The sequence below is a fragment of the Euleptes europaea genome, chromosome 1, assembly GCF_029931775.1.
Source record: "Euleptes europaea isolate rEulEur1 chromosome 1, rEulEur1.hap1, whole genome shotgun sequence".
NCBI classification, from domain to species: Eukaryota; Metazoa; Chordata; class Lepidosauria; order Squamata; family Sphaerodactylidae; genus Euleptes; species Euleptes europaea.
In genome coordinates, this window is record NC_079312.1 from 127,608,244 (window position 1) to 127,620,915 (window position 12,672).

Sequence of the window (12,672 nt, forward strand, 5' to 3'; positions counted from 1 at the left end):
GCAGAAGATTCTAGGTTCAATCCCCGGCATCTCCAGTTAAAGGGACTAGGCAAGTAGGTGATGTGAAAGACCTCTGCCTGAGTCAACTGTTTACAGAAATTCCCAGTACAGTCACCTTCACTTTGTCCTAGTGAAATGATCCCAGAAGTCCCAGGAAAAGGCAGCATTTGGGCGGATAATTATAAAGAGGATTGTCAGAATAGGAGGGAAATACAGACATACGGTGCACTTCTGGAGAGCATCCCTTTCTGATGTTGGATCATCACATCCTCTGAATACACACTGAAGGGCTTGAATGGATTGAAGCAAACCAAGATCTGCCCAATGTAGGTCTAGGAAGAAACAGAGAACGGCTTGACTTGGCTTGGCTTATACTCATTGGCTACGCACAAAGGTGTAGCAATTTCAAAGCTGAACTCCCTTTTATTGGACCCTACTGCCCACATGACAGAGGCCACACTGAACCACAAGCACTTTCACCATGACTCCCCATGCTGGAAATCAGAATTCTCCCCCCTACACCTCTCTCTCTTACATAGACACACAAGTATTTCTTATCCCATAAGAAAGGTCATGCTGGATCAGACCAAGGCCCATCAAGTCCAGCAGTCTGTTCACACAGTGGAGAACCAGGTGCTTCTAGGAAGCCCACAAACAAGATGACTGTGGCAGCACCGTCCCGCCTGTGTTCCAAAGCACCTAATATAATAGGCATGCTCCTCTGATCCTGGAGAGAATAGGTATGCATCATGACTAGTATCCATTTTTACTAGTAGCCATGAATATCCCTCTTCTCCATGAACATGTCCACTCCCTTCTTAAAGCCTTCCAAGTTGGCAGCCATCAACACATCCTGGAGCAGGGAGTTCCACAATTTAACTATGTGTTGTGTGAAGAAATACTTCCCAATTTCTTGTGTGAAGAAATAATCCCAAACCACCAACAGATGTTAAGAATGTAATAGCCATACATAAATCAAATTGAGATGGAATCTCTTTTTCAGGCATAGCAATACGGAGCTTTCACAGACTTCCCTGAGAATACAAAAAAAAAGAAAAGAAAAAAGGACTAATTAGTTTATTTTAAAAGGTGTATGACGCTTAACCCTCTCTGGTCAAAGAGGTGTTGCAGGTATTTGAAAGAATACAAAGATCTGCAAAACCTATGGATGTATCAGGGTTTCAGTTAAGGTGTCAATTTGTCTTTCTCTGGTACAAGTGTGAGCAACAGCATGCAGCTCCTAGATAGGGTTGCCAACCTCCAGGTACTGCTAAACAATAAAAACGTATGCTGAATAACCACAGTCAAATCAATCAACAGCACCAGCTCACTATACACTTTCAATAGTAGTTCAGTATAAAAAATTCTCCATTGAAATATGAAGCAGAACTCTCTTGTATTAAAGAAACTATACGGTATAACATAAATTATAAAGGTTACATCACCATGAATCTCCGTGTAGAACAATATAGGGTACAATCGCCCTTATTTAATACAAACTCAAAAAAGACTCAAAAAAGAGTCCAAAAAAGTCCTATAGAGACACGTGAATCATAGAAAGTCCAAGAGTCCACCGTTGCAATAGTTCAAGTTCCAATAGTTCAATAATTCAAACAAAAAAAGTTAATTCATAAATTCAAAACGCCACCTCCGGATTTGTGTACGTTTCGCCAGAAATGCTTCTTCAGTTGGTGTTCCTTCTTTGAAGCGGATCCATAGACCTCTAGAAAAAGTAAATAACACACCACATACCTAGAGAATAATCTTATACATGATAATCATGTACATCCCATAATCAAATTAGTTCCATACCTACCAATGACCAGCTGACCAAATGGTTCTGTCTCTCTGAGGGCTGGTAACTGCTCTGCTAGATGCAGGAAAGAAATATGCTAGCTACAGCTGAGACCAATTAACAGCTAGGGGAGTCTTGCTGAAAAAACTTAAAGAAAGCTGGAAAGATCAAACTCATTGTTCAAGCCCATGGGAGCCATTGTTTTGAACAAAAAAATGAGCTGCATTTCGCGTCTATGCAAAATTTTTGAAACATCTTCCATCTGATATTTTCGATGTTTATATTGCCACAAAGCAAAAAAAGACAAATCTGAGTCGGAGTGCCCCTTCTCCAAGAAATGGCTCGTGAGCGGTGCCTCCAGGGTCCTAGAGCGTATCCGCGCTTTGTGCTCGCCAATTCTTAATTTTAATTGGCGGCGTGTGGACCCGATGTACATCAAAAGGCACGGACAAATAATCGCGTAGACCACGTTCTTAGACGCACAGTTGGTAAATTGTTTAAGAGTGTACTTAAAATTGGAACTCGAGGAACTGACTTCCTTAATAGAAAGGCTAGACGGGCAAAAGGCGCATGCGCCACATTTAAAATGCCCGGATGGTAGATTGCCCTGTTGTTCCGGTAATCTGTCAGTCTTAACCAACATATTGCGAAAAGATTTTGTCCTTCTAAGTCTGATGATAGGTGGTATTGAGCATCCTGGTATGCTATCTATGATGTGCCAATGTTTACGAATGATCTTCTGTATTTCAAATGAGAGATGATTGAATTCTAAAGAAGCCTGTATTCTAGGCTGCTTAGTAATATCCCTCTTATAGGGACGAAGTAGGGAATCCCGATCCTTAAGAGCCACTTTTCTGAGAGACTCTGTAATGATGGATTGCTTATAACCCCTCTCTAAAAAATTCCTGTTACACACCCGAGCCGCTGCCAAAAAATCTTCATTGTGGGTGGAGTTACGTCTCAATCTTAATAGAAGGCTATAAGGTAAGTTTCGCCGGAGATGTAGTGGATGATGAGAGGTAAAGTGGAGACCAGCTCCCACATCGGTGGGTTTCCGGTATGGCTTTACCGCCACAAGATTCTCCCGGGTCCTAATGACCTCCACATCTAAGAAAGGAAGACTAGACCTATTCATTTGTCCTGTAAACGTCAAATTAGAATTGAGTTGAGCCAAAGTGAAAATGGCTCATATGAAGAAGACGACTTGAGGATGAAAAATAAATCATCAATATAACGAAAATAAGTGACCACGTGATCCTGAAACATGGGATCAAACATCAGTGAAGCATTTTCAAATGCTATCATAAAAACGTTAGCCACGGACGGAGCGCAGGCTGCGCCCATGGCTACTCCTCGCGTCTGAAGAAAAAAGGAATCCCGGTATCTAAAAAAATTATTTTCAAAAATGATATCCACTAAACATAAAAGAAAGTGAGTCGGAATAGAAAGGTCTTGTCTAGAATCAAACAGATCTTCAATTATGCCACGAGCATCTTGTAAAGCAGGGGTGGGGAACCTTTTTCCTGCCAAGGGCCATTCGCACATTTATAACATCTTTCGGGGGCCATAACAGGTGTAGATCTCCCGTGGGGGGGAGAGGCTAGGGTTGCCAGGTCTCCAGCCACCACCTGGAGGTTGGCAACCCCAGGGGAGGCCCCCAAGAGAAGGCCTGCAGGGCGCCCCCCTCCCCCCTCCCAGGTGGGAGGGCAGCCAGCGGTGGGCCTCAGAAAACGAGGCACCAGGGGGGCGCAGCCCACAGCCGATTGGCAAGGGAGGAAGGGAGGAAGGAAAACAGAGAAAGAGGAAAAGGGAGGGAGGGAGAAAGAGAGAGAAAGGGAGAAAGAAATGGAGAGAGGGGAAGAAAGAAAGAAAAGGACGGAGGAAAAGAAAAAAAGGACAGAGGGAGACAAAGAAAGAGACAGAAAAAGAGGGAGGAAGAGAAGGAGAGAAAGGAGAAAGAGTGACAGAAAAAGAGGAAGAGAGAAAAGCCTCCCTCCCCCCCCACACACACACCCACGCATGCCGGCCTGCGCGACCGGGCCCCAGCCACCCCACCTCCCCCACCCACACACACACACACCCGGCGGCGCACAGAGCACCAAGCAACCGGGCCCCAGTCTCCGTGCACTCCCCCCCCCAGGGTCCATAAAAGCCCCCCCCAAGCCCAATCGGCTCCCGCATGCATGCTCTGCTGCCGGGAGCCGCCGGCCTCTCCCCCCCCCGCTGCTCAACAGTCGACAGGCAGCGAGAGGGGCTTACAATGTGCCGCAGCGTTCCTGCACGCCGCAGCTGTAGGGGGCAGCCTTGGGGGAAGAGTCCCTCCCCCTCCCCTCTCGCCGACCAACAACCAACAGTCGGTGAGAGGAGGTCCAAAGGGCGCTATAAGGGCGCTGTAAGCCGTGGCCCCAGGAACACCCTTGGGGAGGGCCGCCCTGCGCCCCGCCTCCGCGGCAAGGTTCCCGGAGCTCCCGAGGGCCACAAAAAATGTTCTCGGGGGCCGCATATGGTCCCCGGGCCTGAGGTTCCCCACCCCTGTTGTAAAGGAATGTTCATATATAAGGATGCAACATCAAACGTGGCAAATACCGCTTCAGGAGAAACATACAAGCCCTCTATTTTTCCAATAAACTCCTGAGTGTCCTTAATATAGGATCTGGTACGTTTAGTAGGTATGGAACTAATTAGATTATGGGATGTACATGATTATCATGTATAAGATTATTCTCTAGATATGTGGTGTGTTATTTACTTTTTCTAGAGGTCTATGGACCCGCTTCAAAGAAGGAACACCAACTGAAGAAGCATTTCTGGCGAAACGTACACAAATCCGGAGGTGGCGTTTTGAATTTATAAATGAACTTTTTTTGTTTGAATTATTGAACTATTGGAACTTGAACTATTGCAACGGTGGACTCTTGGACTTTCTATGATTCACGTGTCTCTATAGGACTTTTTTGGACTCTTTTTTGAGCCTTTTTTGAGTTTGTATTAAATAAGGGCGATTGTACCCTATATTGTTCTACACGGAGATTCATGGTGATGTAACCTTTATAATTTATGTTATACCGTATAGTTTCTTTAATACAAGAGAGTTCTGCTTCATATTTCAATGGAGAATTTGTTATACTGAACTACTATTGAAAGTGTATAGTGAGCAGGTGCTGTTGATTGATTTAACCTCCAGGTACTAGCTGGAGATCTCCTGCTATTACAACTGATCTCCAGCTGATGGCGATCAGTTCCCCTGGAGAAAATGGCCTCTTTGGCAATTGGACTCTATGGCATTGAAGTCCCTCCCCTCCCCAAACCCTGCCCTTCTCAGGCCCTTCCCCAAAAATCTCCAGGTATTTCCCAACCCGGAGTTGGCAATCCTACTCCTAGATCAATCTTCAGTGGTCTGAATGTCGCCCCAAAACGTGGCTTTTTTTTTAAAACTGTTTTAAGTTACTAGCTGTCATGGGTGTGGAGAGAAGTGTCAAACATTTTTTATGAAACGGAAATTGAACAAGTAACAAGTCAAAACTAGCCCACACTGGTTTTTTTCAAAACTTGCATGTTCTTAAATCTGCTTGAAGATTTATGTTTGTCAGAGCTCACATAAAATGCTTCATATCAGAAGCCAATAGTGGGTAAACTGTAGTGCTATTTCTTTTAAATAGCAGGAGTTTAGACATTTAAAAGCAGTTAAACCCCACACCACCCTGACTTTTTGTGACTAAACTGAATTTTCAGGCCTCAGCCAAATACAAGGCGCAAGTTGTAGGTACACTGGTCTCGGCCTTTTCACTGTTCTGTGAAACTGAATGTATATGTGGATGGCATACCATGACTCTACAATGTTGCAAGAAAAGGAAATATGAGTAGGCCCCAGCCCTTAGATTCCCACAACAGGCTCTTCACACACCCAGCTTTCTATTCCCAAACCAGTCACATGATCCATTTGGAGAAATGCCACCTAACATAAAGCAATAAAGATTTCCAATGCTTGACAAGGTCCAGATGGTATAGGGCTTCCCAGTAGTGTTTGAATTGCTTGGCTGACATTTTACAAAGGCACTACTGAGCTAATGAATAGGGTTGCCAGATCCGTCTTTGCCACCGGCGGGAGGTTTTTGGGGCGGAGCCTAAGGAGGGTGGGGTTTGGAGAGGAGAGGGACTTCAATGCCATAGAGTCCAATTGCCAAAACAGCCATAGACTTCAGGGGAACTATCTCTATCGGCTGGAGATCAGTTGTAATAGAAGGAGATCTCCAGCTACCACCTGGAGGTTGGCAAGCCTACTAATGAATCCTTTAACACACGCCTGTAACAATTCCCATGCAACTGGATGTTCCTTCTAGGTGCCTTTGCCTTACTTACTCCAGCCTCGAAAGGTCCTCAACCTTCTCCAGTTCCAAGTAGCAATCTTCATCTTTGTACTTCTGGAAGGCATATAACAGAGGCATGGATAGGAGTTATGCAAGAACAGTTCAACAACATTCCCCACCACCACCACCGACCTCTTGCTTCTGTGGTTACTATACAATGCACCAACCTGCTTTTGTGCCAAGTCCATCTCCAGGATATCTTCAGCCACATCTTCTGTCTCCCATCTTTCTCTCGATGCTGCTGGCCTAGGACTCTTGGCCAAATTCTGCTCTGTATATAAAGTCCACTTATTCAAGTTCTCAACAGTGAGCCGCGGAAGCAGCGTTTCAGAGTTCAGCCAAGCCACAGGGTCACACCTAAGGGACTGTTGCTGAGTCCAATGCACGTGGTCCGCTGCTGATGCAGCTCGCTGAACGAAGTCTGTCCTACTTCCAACATCCTCCTTCTCCACGTTGGACGAGGCAGGGTGCTGTGACATCTCCCCTGCCGCTGAAAAGAAGCACTGGTCACACCACTTCCTAGTTCCTGTATATTTAAAGGTATTTGAGTTTGTGATTTGTGTTGGAAAATCTGCCCTTTCTAGGACGGTGTCACTTGCCTGCACATTGAGAGGGGGAACTGACCACAGAGTCAGATAGATAGACAGGACAGGGGAAGGTCATCTCTAGTTACACCTTGCCCTCATTTCCTGCCCCTTTGATGTTTAGAGGATGTATTGTCAGGGAAACGTCCCTTCTCTCTCTCTTGCCCTTTGCCCATCACCCAAGCAAGAAGTAGGAGCCGGGCGCTCCGTGCGTCCAGGCCTTCCCACCCCCAAGATGGAGTGGAAGGCAGATACCCTTTTATACCTAGAGAATTAGCAAGGTAGATCAGGATAGGAGACCCTTGTTTGTCCTTTCCTATCCAATGTGTATTTCAACAATAAATGTACTTTAATTTGATTAGAGCAAACGACTGATGCTCCTTTTATTTTCACACACGCACGCACATGTAGCTTCTGCTGCTGCTAAGCTTAAAGCACTCTGCTAAATACAGGAATATCTCCATGACAGATATTCCAACAGTTTGTAACTGAAGTGGTCGTCCTTTTCTGAGGGAATGGGAAGTAACTTCCCCTTCTGGTCAAGGGCATAACTAGGGGCACTTTACAGTATACAAAAGAAAAAATATTATTTTGGCTCACTGGTTCACCCCAGGGACTTTACTTCTCTTTCCAACAAGGAATTCACTGAGGGTGTTGTGTATGTATTTAGTAGGGTAGTAAGCAAGGGGAGACTTAGGAGCTTGAGTTCTGCACGGAGGATCCTAAACCCTGCTCGCCCTACTGGCTAAGCAAACGGATCCTATTGGCCCTAAGCCAGCATGTCCCATTGGTCACCGAGAGGGTATTCCCCCCCTATCACGGATCAGGGGGAAAGTGGCCGCAGGCGGCCAGGGGGGCAAATAAGCAGGGCACGTTCAGTGTGTTAGTTCTGTGCTGAAATCAAATAAAGCTGTGTTGTTGAACTCCGTCTCTGATCTCGTGAATCCTTCCCACGCGGACTTAACAGTGGCGAAGAAGACTGGGGAGCGGCCCAACTGACCTGCTGACTCACTCTCGTTCTGCCGTTCACAGTGACCGGTAGGCAGCCCGGTCCGTAACGCTGAATCACACACCGGCTGACCCGCAGCTTCCGCCTCGCTCCGCGACCTCACTGTGTCCGGGCAGCCGGCCCGATTGCTGATTTGCTGGATTCTTTGGAGAGGCGATACACGCCGCATGATGGCCACCATCGGCTGCGTAGAAGCCTTCGACATCTCCCGCCCCTGCGAGTGGGAGAGTTATGCTGACCGCATTACTTTCTTCCTGTCCGCCAACTCCATGACGGACGCCGAGAAGAAGCCCGATGCCTTCCTCAGTGTTTGCGGTCCCCGAACATTCCAGCTGGCCAAGACCCTGCTGGCCCCGGCGAAGCTGAGCCTCAATGACATCATGAAGACTGTGGGAGAACACTTCGCTCCACAGCCCACTCAGATGGCCCAAAGCCTGGAATTCCACTTGCGTTACCAGGATCCCGGAGAGTCCGTCGCCAAGTACCTCACGGCGCTGCGCCAGATCGCGAGGTTCTGTGGATTCAAGGACCTCGATAGGACCCTGCGGTACCGCCTCACCTTCAGCCTCCGCGACGAGAAGGTCCATCATGGCCAAGAAGGAAGTGAATCTGGCCACCGCAGTCGAGGAGGCCACCGCAGCCAAGACTGCAGCCAGTGGCGACCACCACCGTGACCGTACCGCCGCAGTCCCGCCCCGCGAAGCAGCCCCCGTCCATTTTGGGGATGACAGCGACAGCGACTCCGCGGATGAGGCCCACAAGATGTCTGCCAGGGCGCCCAAGCCATGGGCCCCGGCATCGAGGGCCTGCGCCAGCTGCGGCGACCCCCACGACCGCTGCACTTGCTGATTCCGCGATGCCCGTTGCAAGGCGTGCGGTCGATCCGGCCACATCGCCAAGGTCTGCTGCTCATCGAGGAGGCCGCCTCACCAGGAGAAGAAGGATGGCGCCGCCCAACTGGTCCACGCTCTCTCCGAGGAAGATGACTACAAGTCCCCGTGCCGAGGCTGCTGCAGCTGCCTCCGCGTCCACACCCTCGCCCTGCACAAGGTCCACGGCGTTGACAAGCTCTCTACCACCGTTTACATCGAGGGGACCCCCTGCGTGATGGAAGTGGATTCCGGGTCCGCCCTCTCCATCATTTCCGAGGACACTTTCCGGGACCTTGCCAAGCGCGCCCCGCTGCCCGAGCTGGAGCCCTCCAGTCTCATCATCACGGATTTCCAAAGCCACCGTGTTTGGGTTTTGGGTGTCGCCCATGTGTCCGTGCAATATGGATCCCTCACCAGCCGCCTGCGCCTCGTCGTGGTCGAGGGCCGCCGCACCAGCCTACTGGGGTTTGAGTGGTTCAAAGCCCTCAGACTGAATATCGTGGGCCTCCACCACCTCAGTCAGGTGTCGCTCGAATCTGTCTGGTCCGAGTTCGAGGATGTTTGGGGTGGCCCCCTGGGTTGCTACAAGGGGCCGCCTGTCTGCCTCCTCATTGACCCTGCCGCCGCCCCCATCTGCCTGAAGCCCCTTCGCGCTCAAGGACCGGGTCGACATGGAGCTCGATCGGCTCATCGCCCAGGGCGTCCTGGTTCCGGTGCCCAACGCGAGGTGGGAGACTCTGATTGTAACTCTGTTGAAGCCGAACGGGGATGTCCGCATCTGCGCAGACTACAAGTGCACCTTGAATCGGGCTCTTCAGAGTCACGCGTACCCCGTGCCTGTCGTCAGCTGCCTTCTGGCATCCCTCGCTGGGGGCCGGGTCTTTACCAAACTTGACCTGGCCCAGGTGTACCAGCAGCTGCCGGTTGACGAGTCTTCGGCGGAGGCGCAGACCATCGTCACACACTGGGGCGCTTTCCGGGTGATCCACCTGCAGTTCGGAGTCAGCACTGCCCCAGGGATATTCCAAAACATCATGGAGGACCTCCTGAAAGGCCTGCCTGGCGTCGTCCCGTATTTCGATGACGTCCTGATTGCCGCTGCCTCCGAGGGGGAACTCCTAGACCCCGTCTGCCTGGTGCTCAGCCGCTTCAGGACAAGTGCCAGCTGGGCTTGCCGCAAGTGGAGTTCCTGGGCTACCTCATCGATGCTGCCAGCATCCACCCGACCCCATCGAAAGTAAAGGCAATCCACAGCGCTCCCCCGCCCAAGTGCAAACAGGAGCTTCAGGCATTCTTGGGACTTTTAAATTTCTACCATGCCTTCCTGCCCAATAAGGCGTCGGTTGCCGAACCCCTCCACCGCCTCCTGGACAAATCGACCCAGTGGGTGTGGGGCAGGCCGCAGCAGCGGGCCTTCGAGGCCACAAAGGGCCTCCTCTCCTCTTCCAGTCTGCTCGTCCACTTCGACGAGAGACTGCCGTTGATGTTGACCTGCAACACCTCACCCTATGGCATCGACGCGGTCCTGCAGCACCGGTTGCCGGCCAGGAGGCCCCAATCGCCTTCTATTCCAGGACCCTCACCCCAGCCGAGCGGACCTACGCGCAAATCGACCGGGAGGCCCTCGCCGTCATGGCCAGCGTTAAGAAGTTCCACGACTTCATCTACGGGTGGCAGTTCACCATTGTGACGGACCACAAGCCGCTCTTGGGGTTGTTCATTCCGGATTGCCAAACGCCGCAGATCCTGTCGCCCCGTATGCTCCGCTGGTCGATTTTCATGAACGCCTACAAATTCCGGCTCGTCCATCGGCCCGGGAAGTCCTTCGGCAACGCCGACGCCCTCAGCCGCCTACCGCTGGAGGCCTCCGATCCCGACCCTCATCCCGCCTGAGAGGTGATGCTCCTAGAGTTGCTGCCCAAGCCTCCTCTCCATGCATCGGACATCGCAGCGCACACTGCGAAGGATCGCACCCTCGCCCGGGTCCTTAACTGGGTGGGGAAGGGGTGGCCGGCGACCCGGCCGGCCGGGGAATTCAAACCATTCGCCTCCCGCCAGACCGAACTATCCCTGAACAAGGGGTGCCTGCTGTGGGGGAGCTGCGTCGTGATTCCGGCCAAACTACGCACAAAAGTTCTGGAGGCTCTACATGTTAGCCACCCAGGGGTCGTGCGCATGAAGGCCCTGGCAAGAAGCTATGTGTGGTAGCCGGGCAGACGCTGCTGTCGAGGAGTGGGTGAGCCGTTGCCAACCCTGCCAGGAGTCATGCCCAGAGATGCCACGGGCCCCGACCCAGCCTGGGAGTCTACCCACACACTCTGGTCCTGCATCCACATAGACTGCGGGGCCGTTCCAGGGTAAGACATTCTTGATTATCGTGGACTCCTACTCCAAGTGGCTGGAGGTGGTCGACGTGGGTTCCATGACCTCGAGTGTGGTCATCCGTGAGCTGTGCAAGGTCTTCGCAACCCACGGCTTGCCTGACACCTTGGTCTCTGACAACGGGGCCCAATTTATGTCCTCCGAATTCAAAGACTTCATGGCCAAGAACTTGATCCGCCACGCAACCTCGGCCCCGCCACCAACGGGCAGGCAGAACGGATGGTCCGAACGACAAAGGACGCGTTACGGCGCATCGATTGCCGTGACTGGGACAGGGGGCTGGTGGACTTCCTCTTAGCTCAGCACACCACACCCAACTTCGCGACCGGCAAGAGCCCCGTGGGTCGGCGGCCGAAAACGCTGCTCGATCGGCTGCACCCTGAACTGACACCTGAGTACCCGGGCCACAAGGACTCGACCGCCACACTGAGGGTCATTGAGCAGGATGACCCCGTGTTCGCCCGGAACTACGGAGCGGGCCCAGCCTGGATCCCAGCCACGGTCCAGGACACCACCAGCCCGGTATCCTATCGGGTAGCCACCCCGGAGGGGCGCGTTCTGCGGCGCCACATCGATCAGCTATGCCGCCGCCCCGCCGACTTGCCAGAAGCAGCCATGGTTCCAGCGCTGCTGCCGACCCCCATCACCAGACAGCCGGAACAGCCGGAGCCACCGTTGTCGCTGCCTGCGACGGATAACACCGACGACCCAGCAACTGAGGGTGAGATTGATCCGGCGCCAACGGACCGTCCAACAGCCCCCGTCCCGGCGCCACGCCGTTCCCAGTGGAACCGCTTGCGGCCGAGCTACCTCCAAGACTTTGTGTGCTCCTAGTGCACCGCTAGGATCGCTTGGACTTGGGGGGGGGGGTGTTGTGTATGCATTTAATAGGGTAGTAAGCAAGGAGAGACTTAGGAGCTTGAGTTCCGCATGGAGGATCCTAAACCCTGCTCGCCCTATTGGCTAAGCAAACGGATCCTATTGGCCCTAAGCCAGCATGTCCCATTGGTCACCGAGAGGGTATTCCTCCCCATCACGGATCAGGGGGGAGTGGCTGCAGGCGGCCAGGGGGCATATAAGCAGGGCACGTTCCGTATGTTAGTTCTGTGCTGAAATCAAATAAAGCTGTGTTGTTGAACTCCGTCTCTGATCTCGTGAATCCTTCCCATGCGGACTTAACAGAGGGAATTTCAAAAATGTTTATGTGGTGCTAGAGCAGTTGTTCCCAAAGTGAGCAGTACCACCCCCTGGGTGGGGATTACCTAGGGGGGCACACTAAGAGGCAAGGGTGCAGCAGGGGGGTGCTAGAGGTTGGCCCCTTCAACTGTGTTGTTCACTAATTTACAATAGATCAAGCTATGGCACCATGCTGGCAAATGTGGTGGAAACTATCAGAATCCCACCCCCCAAGACTTTGAAGAGCTGGTACCACTGGATCAAGTTCATCAATAAAATTCACCTAAAAAGTTTTAATTTGATTTTGAATAGGTGTGCAATTAATTGTTACTGTTTTGAAATTTTATTGTTATTATCTTCTTTAGTGCATCATGCAAACCCCTATTTTGAAGAATGCTTTTTAGAGGATAGTGTAGGGGGCGCTGGGGTTGAGTTTGTGGAACCAAGGGGGGGGGGTGGCCCGAAAAGTTTGGGAACCACTGTGCTA

General features: G+C 51.3%; 1 pseudogene; it reads left to right on the forward strand.

The window, feature by feature from the left end:
* Positions 1-7,922: 7,922 nt before the first annotated feature.
* LOC130476453 (uncharacterized) lies at positions 7,923-10,835 on the forward strand (annotated as a pseudogene).
* The last annotated feature ends 1,837 nt before the right edge of the window (positions 10,836-12,672 follow it).